Consider the following 14747-nt stretch of genomic DNA (forward strand, 5'->3'; position numbering starts at 1 on the left):
CGCTGGTGTTATTCAGGGGGAGGCTTGCATTTATTCAGTATGTGCCATCAAAGCGTCACAGATTTGGCCTGAAATTCTTTGTGTTTTGTGACTGTAAAACTGGATATGTGCTGGATGTAATGGTTTATTCAGCGAGAGATGTAATAAATACCTAGCGATGATCCTCATGGACTCTCTGCATCAGTAGTGAAAGTGCTGATGGAAAGGTATTTCAACAGGCACCACATTCTGTACACCGATAATTATTACACAGCCCCGGCATTGACAAAGTATTTGCTTGACCATGGTACTGGGTCCTGTGGAACTGTTAGGGCCAACAGAAAGAATTTCCCAGTATTTCCGGCAAATACTGAGAAAGGAGCCCTACTGACAAAGAAATGTGGGAACATGTTAGCCCTTCTCTGGCATGATAAGAGACGGGTTAACATGTTGTCTACAGTTCATAAGGGTGTGCTGGAGGAAACTGGTAAAACAGACTACAGGACCAGGGAACCCGTGGTAAAGCCAGATGCAGTCAATGATTACAATAATAACATGCGGCTGGTTGATAAATCGGACAAGCAAATTGGTGGGGTAGATTGCCTAAGTAAGTCCTGAAAGTGGTACAAGAAGGCGTTCTTACACCTTCTTGATATCGCCGTCCTGAACAGTTTCATACTGTTCAAGGAGCTTGTAAGGAAACCTCCCTCTTTACAAGAATTTGAGAGAGAGCTTGCAAGCGAACTCCTTGAGCAATATTCAACTGCTCAGGTGACAGGTGCTAGGCGGGGGACAGCGGCTCCAGCTGACAGGCTCAGTTGTGCTGAGTATTTCCGTCGGCACAAGATTGTGGAGATCGGGAGAACAGAAGCAGGTCGTCTGGCATACAGGCGGTGCCACGTCTGCCGCACAACCAAACGCCGTCCCCCAGCACGAAAAGAGACCTCGTACCAGTGTGCAGAATGCAAGGTACCCCTATGCCCCGCTTCTCAGAGTATCACTCCGAGCGTGAGTACTGAGCAGGTGTGTGGGGAAGTGTAAATAATGTACAGTAATGCAGAAGTTTGTGCATTTTCATAAATGAGTGAAAAGTGTGATAGTATGAGTGAAGTATAGTAAGTGCTAAGATGTAAGTAGTTTATAATAAGATCAACAAGTGCAAATAAGTGATTTATAGTAAGTGCAATACAGAAACTGATACTGTGTATTGGATATTGGTGTGAAAATTATTGGAAATACTTTGCTTTTGCCTACGTGTTACCTGAAAGAAAACCACTTGTGAGTGGGCCACAAAGAAAAATATCTGGTTGGCTATACCTAAATTATTTCACTCAATACTCAGGGAGATTGTGCCAAATATGAGCATCAGTGTATCTGTGATGTGACGTACAAATAATGTTAGTTGTGTGAAACAAGTCTATGATTTTCACTATAACCCTGAATAGTACAAAGGAGTATGATTTACATTACAAATAATTACCTCATACTCTACGATAATGCGTGAGAGAGGAACAACATTTACTTGTCAAAGTGTAATTACGTGTAATGGTGATGTACAGTGCAGTTCTAAGTGTCATAGTAAAGGAGAAATATGATTATTTACGGAAGAAGTGAGAACAGAAGAACGAAGTAAAGGAGAAATATTCCTTACGGAAAAAGTGAGTACAGAAATACTACGAGATATTTCCTTTCCCACACACCTACGGGGCATAGAGGCCTAATGGAGCGGGCAGTAAATCCTTGGGTGAGCCACATGAACCCGGTGATGAATCATTCTCACGGCGGAGAGTAAGGAGCTGTGGAAAAACGAGTGGAATCTTTCGCATTCCTTCGAAGGAAGCACGGGCAGTGTTACAATCACCACTCCAGGCAGTGCTGCCAAAGCTAGCCGGCTGGGCCAAGGCTGCAGCCAGTGGTGCGCTTGGAGCAGCACGCCAAAACATGAAAAACCACTCGTCTTCAACTCATCCTTACTCATCGACGGGACCACCTAGAGACCTCGGGGATACCATCATTGGAAAAAGGAAGAGTTGGTGAGTCTTATGAACTTTCATTTGAATCTCTAGCTATTATAGTTTGTCAGGTATGAGGGTTTGAAGTAAGGGTATTTTTTCCAAAATCTCGAAAATCGCTCGTGGGGAGGCGTGTGCCGTGGCCGGGAACCCCCTGGCGGCTAAGGGTTAATGCATAAAACAACATTAACTACCCAACGTTTCCCACTCACACAGCATTAAAGGCAAAAATACAAGAGGCTAAACTCACAAACAAGTGCAGTGCCCAATTCTTTTAAATTTGGTTACACTTAGACAAGAGAGAAATAAGAGGGATGAGGGTTCCCTATTACCCTCAAACACAAAGAATCTTGCCCGAACAGAGTACACAACGAAAAAATTTGCCCATAGCATATGATTTTCACTACAAAACTAATTATCAGTACATATCAAAATACAGATTGAACACAACAATGCCATTGTCTACATACCTCCACTTACATCATGTTCCAAGGATTCATTTGTATCTCTTACCCCAGTGTAGTAGTAGCTGAGGTACTAAATTCAATGGATCCATAAAACAACAAAATCAAGGCACAGGACAGATAATGGTCTTCATTTAAGTCAGCTTGAGCACTTCAGTATTTTATACAACCATACAACCACCACAGCCAATCACGACCACCACTCACAGTAGATTTGACGACCTACTCCCTTGACATTATTTTATGTACCCCAGCACTAGTCATGCAAACTTCATGGAAAGCAAAACAATATCAGTCATTAGACCATCTCCTCATTGTCATAAACAAACAGTCAAAGAAAGTAGAGAGAAAAATAGAACCTCCATCAACTGCAAGAAGGCAAGAAGGCATAGATAAATTCATTCATTCATTCATTGCCAGACACCATGTATCCCAAACGGGGTGGCCAACGGCTTAGAGTTAATTGTTTTACAGGGAGGGGCACTAATCCTCCTCCAACCCCACTTGACACGTAGGGATGCCAACAGCATCTGGTGTTCCCAGGCGGTCACCCATCCAAGTACTAACCAGACCCAACGTTGCTTAAATTAACAGAGATAAAAAAAATTAGAAAGTATTATCATAGATCATATTCCATAAATAGACAGTGGTCACCATCTTTTTTACATAAATCAGCAAAATCTCATACCCTTAGTAATAACACCAAAAATTTCAACCCTGACTTCTACTCGAGGAAAAAAACAAAATAAAGGAACTCAGCACACTCCAGCAATAGAAACCTTGCCTAATCTACAGTCAACAGCCTAATAAAGATGCTAATTAAAAATCACACGAAAACTTGTATGGACACTCTTAATCATAGAATGAACAGTAGCAGAGTCTGTAAAATAATACCATATAATCACACATCCAAACCTTCACCCACACAAACTCATGCAGGCTTTCTAAACAGTGATGGATTCATCCCTTGCCTGAAGAAACAAGCGAAGAACACAAGCATATTGTGTGCACCAAGTAAAGGGATTCACCTGTGGACAACCCAATCACATGAGCTCAGAAAGTCGAATGATCTAAAAACAGTAAGGAACCTTGGCAAAATTTTGATTTATTTCAAGTGTTTATAGTGTTTGGAGAAATGTAAGGAGAAAGTATATTGAAATATTATAGAACGAATAATAGCAAACAAAAAATTTATGTTAGGATGCAAGGTGAGGAAGAAATGAAACATGAGTAGGACAGTGTGAGCAAATGCAGGAAGAAACTAAATTGTTCTGCATGTTTATTATCAGCAAAAATAGGAGAACATAGACAGACTGAGGATAGGGGAAATTTTGTTTAAAAAAGAAAAGGAATGAAATACTACACAGCTGGTTACATCCCCTATTTGTATTGGTGGTTGACAGAACGAGACAGAACTGGAAATGAAAGTTCTAGTACATAATTATGTCGAAAGGTTTGGACGAGAAAAGCGATGAACCACATGGGATGGCTTTATGGATTTTGAGAGAATGCGCGGTTTAACTGGTGCAGCTATTCCATGATGTCATTAAATGTTTTTGGAAAGAGGCAGTTGACAATAGATGGAAAAGTAATAAGTATATTGACGATTTATACAGCTGGGGAGATACTACACAGGGTTCGGATTCTGGCAATGTTTTGTTGGAAGGTCGGGGTATTCCTCAGTATTAACGACCTTCTAAATGGAGTGAGAATGAGGGGAGGGTGAATGGTTCAGACCTTTTTGAGTAGGAGTTGCAAGCCCCCTGCAAGATTTTTTTTTTTTGGTTAGGGATGAGAACAGTAATTTTCCGGCCAAATGCTTTAGATGTTTAGATGTGGGGTTTTAGAACATATTTCAAGCGTATGAGATACAGTATGTCCTATGGCAAGATTATTGTCATATATCAAGCATGAATGATAACTCTCCCGTGAACAGCCAGATACAGGGGTGCATTACACTTTGTGGAGAAGGTCAAAGTCAGAGTATTTATATAAGGCATGTATATAATACATTTGCAAACCACGCTGCCGTTTTCCATTAGCCTAAGTACCGTATGTGAGGAGATCAGGGATGTAAAGTCACATTCATAGCCTTAACGTATTTTTTAATGTATTCTGATTTCTCCTGTATATATGCATGAACGATAGGTAAACCAATTCTTCTTCTTCACAGGGTGATGAACATTGTTAATAGACTGTAATGTAATTGTCCTGCATCTTAAGCAATTATTTCCAAGGTGAAGATAAAAGTTGAAATTTTATTTGCTTTCTGAACAAAAATAAACGTCAGTGAATATTATTTCCTTCGTTAAAATAGTTTAATTAGCGTTTTTCCCCCACAATGGACCCTCTTTAACTGTTTTTAATGGGTTGTAGGTGTCTTGAAAGGGAACACTTTGTTTTCTAGATTAAGATATAGTATTACCTGAAAAGAGTTAAAAATTTGGGTCGGCTAAGCTTGTTTTACTAGTCATCTGAATTTCTACAACAAAGCGATGGGTATTTAACAAGAAAATCTAGCAGGGTAGAGAGAGTATACTTGGATCTGAGAAAACTGTCAACAGTTTCTCCGCACAGTAGACTACTATGGAAAATATAAATTATTATAGCGATGAATGAGAAACTGTAGTCATGGAAGAAGAGCCACATAGTGGGAAAACAAGTGGGAACAGTTATAAGACGCAAGTATTAAACATGTGGAAATGTTACTAACGTAGTAACTCACCGTTCATTGTTATTACCTGTTATAATTTGATATTGCCTATGTAACTGACATGCGATAACGACTGAGGAGTATTTGGGTACATTTGCAGATGACGCAAAATTATAAAATTTAACTATGATAAAGACAACGTAAAGAGCCACGTAATGATTTAAAGAAACTGTATAACTGGAACCAGACACGGAAAATGCATTCCTGTTAAAAGTCCAGCATGCAAGATCAAGCAGTAAAAGATGAGTTACAAGGATAATCTAAAAGATAATAAAATATAAGTAATGCAGAGGGAGAAAATTATATATGAGTGATTATAATGCTCACTTTTCAGTGGAAAAACAAACCAGTAAGATCACTTCAGGGGGCAAATATACCGACGGTCAATATAGCCTGAGGAAGAGCAGGTGAATAGTTGATGTAAAACTGTTTCATTTCTCAAGTACAAGAATAGATATTTCGATGAGTTTGGATGGGGAAGTAATTCAAAGAAAGAACACCTGTTTGTTCAGAAATATTTGGCTAATGTAGACATGGGCAGAGAACAACATGGGCTTAGCTCACATCCTGTTTCCTACAAGGAAGCCATCAGATGCAGGTAAATGCACAGTTCAGAACTCACCACCATCACACAGATGTAAGCCATCTTGACTGATCTAACATGGCTGCTCTGTCACAAGTATATATACATTTACCTCCTCCCTCCACATACCCACTTTCTTACTTCCATTCCCCCCCACTCCCCAACCGTTTGCACCATTCCTCTCCATTCTCCCTCCCACCGTCCTAATCTACCTTCCTTCTTCCTTTCCCCCCTCCACTTTCCTTCTAGTCTTACCTCTTTCTTGCCCTTTTCCTCTTCCTTTTTCTTTCCCTCTACCCTTCCATCCCACCACTCCCCTTACTTCTCTACCTGTTCCCTTGCCTTATCTTCCTCCCATCCTTTCCCCCCCTTCCTCAACCATTTTCCTTTCTATCTTTCCCTCATCACCCCTCCTTCCCACCCCCTCTCACTTTCTCCCCTTCTTATCCCTTCTCTCTGCTCCCCCCAAATTTCTCTCCCACACTACTGCAAACATATCCTCTACAGGCAAACCAATAAGTGCTGCACTGATTACCTCAAATGCTTGATGACTTAACTACTTATAAATGTTACACTTATTTCAAGTGCTTAATGACGTAACTGTTTAATTTTCCATCAGGCTAGCAAAAGATTATCTCATGTACATGGGCAATTTGTAATGTCGGAAAACTGAGGAAATATACTCGTTTTTTAAAGGTTAGATATGCTATTTATGGAGGACGTAACCTGAATCCCAATACCAGATTATTTTGGTTATGTGTTCTGAATCTTTCCTTCTCTGTTTATTGGCAGTATCTGTCATTATTCCTGCAAGTTTTTGAAACAAGACAAGGAAGCTATGGAAGTAGGTAATCCATGTAAAATTCTGTTATCGTTGATCATTTCCTTTATCAATTCTCATTCGTGTGTTCACTTTTACATATTTATGTCTTCTAAGTCTTTCCTAGGAAGTATGTAAGATATATAACACTGGCACCTTTTTTTTCTCGTTCATCATTATTGCTGTTGAAAAGCCATATAACTGATGAATTGTGGAAGATGATTAAGATGATATACCTGATCACAGTTCCATTTATCATTCTGTTGTACTTTCGCATATGTCTTCTTCCAATGCTTTATTTTATCTTGTATACATCTATTGAGTTTAGGTAGGCACTCCTATCGTGACTACTTCGGCAATCAACTTAACTATCCAGACATTCATTCTTTCCCTTATTATCTAAATCAAAATGAATATGGGGAAACTATGGGGCCATAAATCAGAGGAATGAAAAAAAAAAAAAACAGCCTTTTCTCCTCTGCCATATGAGGTACAAGACCGCTTGCAAAGCCATTAACAACCCTTTTATTTATTTGATAGCACACATGGAATATGCGGTTGATATTACGCTTCACCAAAGAAAATTATCCCCCCAAAGAAAAAATCAGATATTTTATTTTATTGCAGGCATTACCTCAGAGGGACACGAGTAAATGTATATCTGTATATGTGTTCAGATAATTGCCCGACCTTTGACTTGCAATTACATAATCTTGTAATTTACATTATAACAGTCATATACCGTGGGGCTGCCCAACTACATAATTACACCGTAAACAGCTCAGGTATTTTGATGATGTGATGCTGCTTTCACAGTTGCTAATTTTTGTCTAGATGCTAACCAACGAAGCAGACACCCAACTTCATTTTCTTTCTACAGTTACGTTTATCGTTGATGGTGACAATCGCATGAACCACAGACAAGTTCATTATTAGAATGGGTACGACTAAATACCTAGTGAACCTCGCAGGCTGCGTCTCCAGTGAAACTTACTGTTTTGGGAATCTGTTAAGATGGTAAGATGAACGAAATCATATCTGTACATGACGAGGATCATAATAAAAGTCAATACTAATAGCCTGTATACATGTAATACTTAGTTGCCCTTACCATTCGTGAAGATTCACATAAAATTCTGAAAAAAATAAAAAAAAAATCTTTTAAAGTCACAAATATATGACCAAACCCTATATACTATAAACACTTACTAGTATACCACACTATACCTTAACCTTTATATTTCTTTGCAAAACTTCCACACTACTGTACTTACCATGTGGATATTTGTTTGAAGAATGGCTTTCATCATTCGTTTTGGCCGCATATTAGCCGAAAGGCTTATGTGCTTAACTGAAGGGTTTTGGCGACTGAAACTCTGGAGTTCCTTGAATTGGTAAGCTATATATTTATGAAAATTATTTTTTAGGATACAAGGAGAGTACATTAGGCTAAGAGTGCAAACTATTACACTGTGTCTGGTTTTGTGAATGACATTTAAAAACAGTAATGGCTCTCTGGGAATGTCAGAGTAGTTAAGTTAAAAGCAATGATGTATGCTGTTTGCATACTGTACTTGATCACTTGCAAATCCCCATAGTACACGACATGTTAAAAACTCACTTGGTTACAGAATACCAGCATGAATAACTGTTTTAAAGTGTAAAAGTCCACTGTCAGCAATCTTTAACTTCATTGGGCTGCATGAATCTGTTCATTAGCCTATCCTGTCACGGACCACTTTGGATGCAATACTTTGATAGACAGCCAAAAGAAGTGCTTTATTTGAAAATGGTGGTGGTTATTAACGGACCCACAGTGATCACGTACACTGGCACCAGAAAGTATCGGTGCATTGTGGGTCCAAAGCCATCCGGAATTATTCGACCATGCAGTAATGACAGCCCGTTAACACCTGTATATATATTAGAACATTTATGGCCATTTCCTACTCATTATGAAGGACACAAGAGTTATATCTGATATAGCTGTCATCTATCGTCTGGGATGCCTGCGTGTGGGAGGACAGAGCTGCAATTTCCAGTTCCCTTTGTTCCGTGTGTCATAATATTTAACACATATTCTGCACCGATACTTTTTGGTGCGAGTGTACCCAGCCCTCTCCAAACAGTACTCTTACAAAAACCTCTGAAAACTTTGTGGTAATTAATGCTTTCTGTCTTTTAGTTCGGTGTTAATGACTGACCTGTGGAAGGGCAGAATCATTGCATCACTGTTTTTTGGGTAGGGCGGGCAACGGATGGAGGGTTGTTTGATGGTCGTTTCATGTTCGTTAGTGGAGAATAGGAAAGGAAGACCATTATAGCACTGCACTGTGGGTAGGGTGTCTGGAACTAGCGGGAATGGGCAGTTTGATGGTCATGCTATTGCAATTATATGCGTCCTAAGTTTCTGTGCATTATGTACCAGCAGCAATATTTTTATCTTGAGCATTTTAGCTAACACAAAAAGCGACATCCACTTTTAGTTCTTTCTGAAAAAAATAAATAGCCTGCAGATCATTGATTTACATTTTGGTCAGGAATGATGCCATGGATAACAAAACCTGAGGCTGACGGGATGTGAGTCAGTGGGGTAGCTTAACCATGTGTGCCTTGTCAATTTACAGCCTTGTATGACCAAAGGATGTGTGATTGCTAGCATCGCATCCCACATGCTTGAGCTTGTAAATGTCTATCAGTGATTGTAATAAAGGTAGAGAGGGGATTTGATAAGGGATGGGAAGGATGACTGGAACGTCAGTTTACTCACAGTTTTATAACAATGCAAACAGATTAAATTTAAAAAATGGTAATTCATGTCCATCTGTTTACCTCTTTTTAAGCTAGATAATAGCTTTTGTTTGAACTTTACAAATTTAAGGTCGTTTCGTGGACATAATGAGTAAGATTTTAACGAGGTTACAAAAACAGTTTTTCGCTTGAGCACAGAATCGTAAAAACAAAGTTTTTCCTATTAAACAAAAATGGTCAATAGTAGCGTTATAGGAGGTATTATGCTGCAGATTACAATGTTTCAAGAAAACCCTTTGAAAAATAACTGCACATTTTGCCTCATATCACCCGATCCAATAGTCCAACACACATGCTGGAAATCGAAAGAGTGTTATAATAAAGGAATAAAAAAGTTTATGAAGAAGTCAGAATGGTCAATAAATCACCGATGTACAAGATGGGTGTTCATAATGACAAGTTTTGAGAAAGTTCATTGAAAGACAACAACATATTTACCTTATATTTCCTGACTTAACTCTCCTAGACACATGAAATCTATTATGGAATTAATTTTACGTTGAATTAAACAATTTAAGAAATTATCTATGTTTCAACAAACCTAAAATAAATACAACAGTACTGACAGGTGCATGAAATGGAGAATATGGCATTTGTTTCTTAATAAGGCCTTTATTTGTAATATACATTACCCCATCCCTGTGGATTAATAGAAAAGCGCTATCAGTGAGTTTTTTTGTGTTAGGAGGTAATACAGCTGTCACTTAAGGGAACACCGCTCAAACACCAAAACACACCCAGGTTATTGCTGTCATACCGTTCACACAAGATGTTGCATTTACAGCCTATGTCTGTGGCACAGTATCGCATGGTGTGAGTAAAGTAAGATGATACTGTACATCATAATTTACTCGGTCCAAACTTCACCAATTAAAGGCTCTATAGTTCCTTTAAGCAAGGACTGGACTGAATCCTAGCTCTACATGGCAGTATAGTGCATAATCGCATTAGGGTGAGCGTTGCTTTATGACCACGTGTTATAGCTCTATGGCAAAGGCTTTGGGGTTGGGTGGGGCAAAGCATGCGTCCTGTGTTAAGCTCTGTGTTATTTGTTGAACCTCAAGGTTGTAGACATGTGGCAGGCAGTAAGATGTATGTTGAGAGTTGATAATTGCATTTAACATGGGAGCTGGGAGAAGCTGTAGGAATGTCGTCGGATGAATCGTTGCACTTAGACTTGATAGGCTGGTGGGAGCAGTGAGGTGATCAGGATGTCGATGGCCATATCGTTGCTTTGTGTCACCGATCGGAAGTTTTATTTTTTTTTTTCTTTTGTTTGTTTAGGCTGCTGATTTGCGACATGGAGAAGTACAGAAGAAATTGTTCAGTTTTTCACTCCAGAGAAAGAAACAAGAGGGTGTTTCAAGAGAGACATATGTTATCAGTTCTGGGCGTAAAATAGTAGCATTAAATACCTGTACGGGTGTCAATATCCAGGATGGTGAGGCCAAATGGTGAATCAGATCCCAATTAAGTTAACAAAATATAAAGTTAGTTCCTGTGAGACAAAATTCTTGTGGTTGCCCGCGCTGTGATCGTTGAGCCACCTTGCCTGGATAAGTAACATTATTATAACCCAGTTCGTGAAGCGACAGCGAGTATCATGTTTGGATCTGTGTGCGAGCGAACACGTGTGTCTCCCTGTTTGCCTGTCTGACTATGTGTGTGTGTGTGTGTGTGTGTGTGTGTGTGTGTGTGTGTGTGTGTGTGTGTGTAGTTATGTATGTATGTATGTATGTATGTATGCATATAGATCGATCGGTGTGTGAACAAGATAACTCAAAAAAACTCTTTTAAAATCAATTTCAGCCTAATTTAGTGGAAATTTTAAAGGAAAGGGTTGGTGGCACAGGGTCCTACTGGTCACAATAAAGCGACTGTGCCGACAACTGTTACTGCTGACACTATTCTTGCTCGTCAGCGAAGTGCGAGTTAGGACTCATATTACGCTAATATCCATGGTCTCAATACCAGTCAGAATTGTGTTCACTTACTCCCCCAGTCTGTATCCCCTCTAGCCTTTTTTTATCACAGAAACCCAAATCTCTCCCTCTGCTGACATACCCCCGTTTAGTTTTCCTTGTTGCCATCTCCTCGCAAACTTCAGTTACAAGGCTGGCACCTGTTGTTGTATCAAATCAGAATTTGCAGTTGACTTCTGTGAGCTTAATGTCAGTTAACCTGGATTATTCCTTCTACAAACAAAATTACCTAAATATTACCAAATACATCTGTACCGTATAGTTTATCACTCCACTATGCTTCTTCCGAAACCAGCGTATTTAACTCCATATCCACACATTTGACTAACCTTAACCTCACCCTTACCACTGAAATTACCATTTTCGGTTATTTTAATGTCCGTTTTGTAGAATGGTTATTGCATTCTGCCAGGACTGACGATACTGGTCTAGAAAACAAGTTGTTTGCAGACTCATTTAAGTTCACGCAATTGATAAAACAACCAGCCAGAATACCAGACAATCCTGACCATAGCGCCTGTCTATTAAGCCTATAACTGACAATTAACCCAGATCAACACCGGAAAGAAGTAGTGTCACCACTTGGATCGTCTGACCATAGTCTGATCAAAACCTCCTTAGCCAGTTGCCCCAAACTTTCCCGATTTGAAACTAACTGGGCAGCCAGATGGCACTTTGAGAGGGTAGACTGGGACAGATTTAGAAATTATTGTGCTGATATTACAAATCAGTCCTTGTTCTCCACTGATATCAGTTCTACCCAATCCCACATTAATGATTAATACATACTGGTATGGAACTGTTCATTCCCAGTCAATAATTTATTAAAAGACCGGACTCCCCAAAATGGTTTGACAGCAATTAAGCTAGAGCAACAACGCAAAAATCCTTAACATATAATTATTAATTACAATGAAAAAAAAAATCCCCCTGCCAATTTAAAATCGCTAGAATCTATGCAAAAGCATTAATAAATTTACCTAAATCAAACTTTCTTCGGAACCAAGAATCCAGACTATTAAATAATCGTTATGAAAATAAAATATTCTGGTCAACTCTGAAGTGTCTCAAAAATAACTTCAGCATGTCAACACCCATTCCCCCAATAAAATCTTTAGATGGTAACACCATGAATGACCCACATGGAAAAACCGAACATCTTTGGCAGTACATTTGCCAGAGATTTTACCTTAGAGGAAGTCAGTCAGAACATCTCTGTACTAGAACTAGACTTCCGAAATTGCCCCATTTAAGATACTGACTAGATACCTAATATCCATCGTAGACAACGAACCAACAAAGCTCCATGTACAGATAAAATTCCCCTAATTGTTTTGAAAAAGAGTTCCCCAGAACTTTTTCTTGTCTTAGCTAAATTATTCAGACTATGCATACGGAATTCTTCATTCCCTAATTCTTGGAAAGAAGTCCATATCCACCCAATTCCGAAGCAAGGAAGTTCCTCTGATCTCTCTGATTACAGACCAATATCTATCACATCTTCTCATGGTAAGGTATTTGAGAGTGTGATTAACAAGCACAATGTTAATCATCTTGATTCCAACAACATAATTAGTGACAGACATTATACTTTTCGCCACGAATGATCCACTGTTGATATACTCATCTGGCTCATACCATCCATCAGTCAACATGGAGAAACCCATGCAGTAGCCCTGGATATTTCTAAAGCTTTTTACAGATTGTGGCACCGTTCCCTACTATTCAAACTTCCTTGCTGTGGCCTATCATCTGTTCCACTGATTTCCTCATATCTCAGTGACCGAAATATAAAAGTAAAAGTATATGATGTATATTCCAATTTCCACTCAATTAATTCCAGCATACCAAAATGATCAGTCATGGCTCCAACCCGATTTCTAATTCTTATTAACGATCTCTTATCTGTCAACCATAATTTCATTCACTCACATGCAGATAACTCAGCACTTCACAGTTCATTCACTCTTACACTCCCATTCACAGAGTTTAAAGTCTCTAACTCAGAACTCAGTACAGCAATCTCCATCAATCAAGACTTATTTAAGAATTGACCAATCACAGGCATCATTCGACTGGCGGAAAATTGGAAATGAATAATATCCTAATGTTCTGTTGTTGCTTAAAGTACACATTGAAAATTGTGACTATATGGTCATGTCAGGCTTTCTTGGGTAAAACTCCCATTCACAAAGATTAATATCTCTAACTCACAGCTCAGTACAGCCATCTCCATCAATCAAGACTTATTTAAGAGCACTGAATGGGGACAAAATTACATTCCCCCATTTAATGGTAGGAATACCAAATATGTAGTTTACTAATAGACATATATTGACTGATTCCTATATTACCTTCAGTGCTACTAATATTCGTATCGCTAAAAGTATTTACATTCTTAGTTTTGCACTTAATAATGACGTCAGTTGGATCTCTCATGTTACCCTGTATTACTTGCTACAACCGCTTCAAAGAAACCTTTTTTTTTTTTTGTGTGTGTGTGTGACAAAATCCGTAACTTCTTCACTGAAGAGCAGCTAGCTATAATTTACAGAGCAGCTAGCTATAATTTACAAGTCATGTGTGCTTTCAGATGGAATATTACTTATCCCTGTGGAATGGCTGTGGAAGGGTTGCATAAAAACATCTTGCCAAAATTCAGAACAAAGCTGTAAGAGTTATAAATAACGCTGCTGTTACAATTGTACTAACTTCCCTACAAGTAAGAAGGAATGTTGTCTCCATTGCATTATTTTACAGGTACTTTTATGGCAAATGTTCTGACGAAGCTGCATCCATTGTGCCACATCTCCATGCCTTCCCCCGCGCTATATGGGCATCTGGTAGCGCTCATGACTGGACTGTCACACCATCATTTTGCAAAACTTCTGCCTTTCAAAATTCTTTTACTCCTCAAACTTTATCTCATTGCAACTCACTTCCCGGAAACTGCGGCTGTTTAGTCCATCTGTTCCAGACTTCTTTTCTGAATGGAGGAAAACTGTAATCTGGTTTGTGGGTTATTTTTTATTCATTTGTTTTTCCTTCCTGTGTTCATCTGAAAAAAAAAAATGTCATTCAATGGGCTGACCTATTGTTTTTGAGAACAATAGTTCAAATGCCATGGCCACATGGTGTGGTCAGCATATGCAGGTTTAATCCGACTGAGACAAAAACATTGTGGAATGATTCACTGTGAGGCAGGATCAGAAGGGTTCGCTTCTGTGAATATAAAGTCATACTACAAAAGTACAGGGAAAGATTTGTTCAGAGCTGGACAAGATGACCAGATGAAGCAATTTTGATCCAGTTAAGATCAAACGATGTGCAACGGTTCAGGGTACTGCAAGAATGAAACGAGTCCATTCTGAAAAGAATAAGGT

This window comes from Coenobita brevimanus, chromosome 19 (genome assembly GCF_032717465.1).
Source record: "Coenobita brevimanus isolate Jiangsu-jjx chromosome 19, ASM3271746v2, whole genome shotgun sequence".
In the NCBI taxonomy this organism is placed as follows: Eukaryota; Metazoa; Arthropoda; class Malacostraca; order Decapoda; family Coenobitidae; genus Coenobita; species Coenobita brevimanus.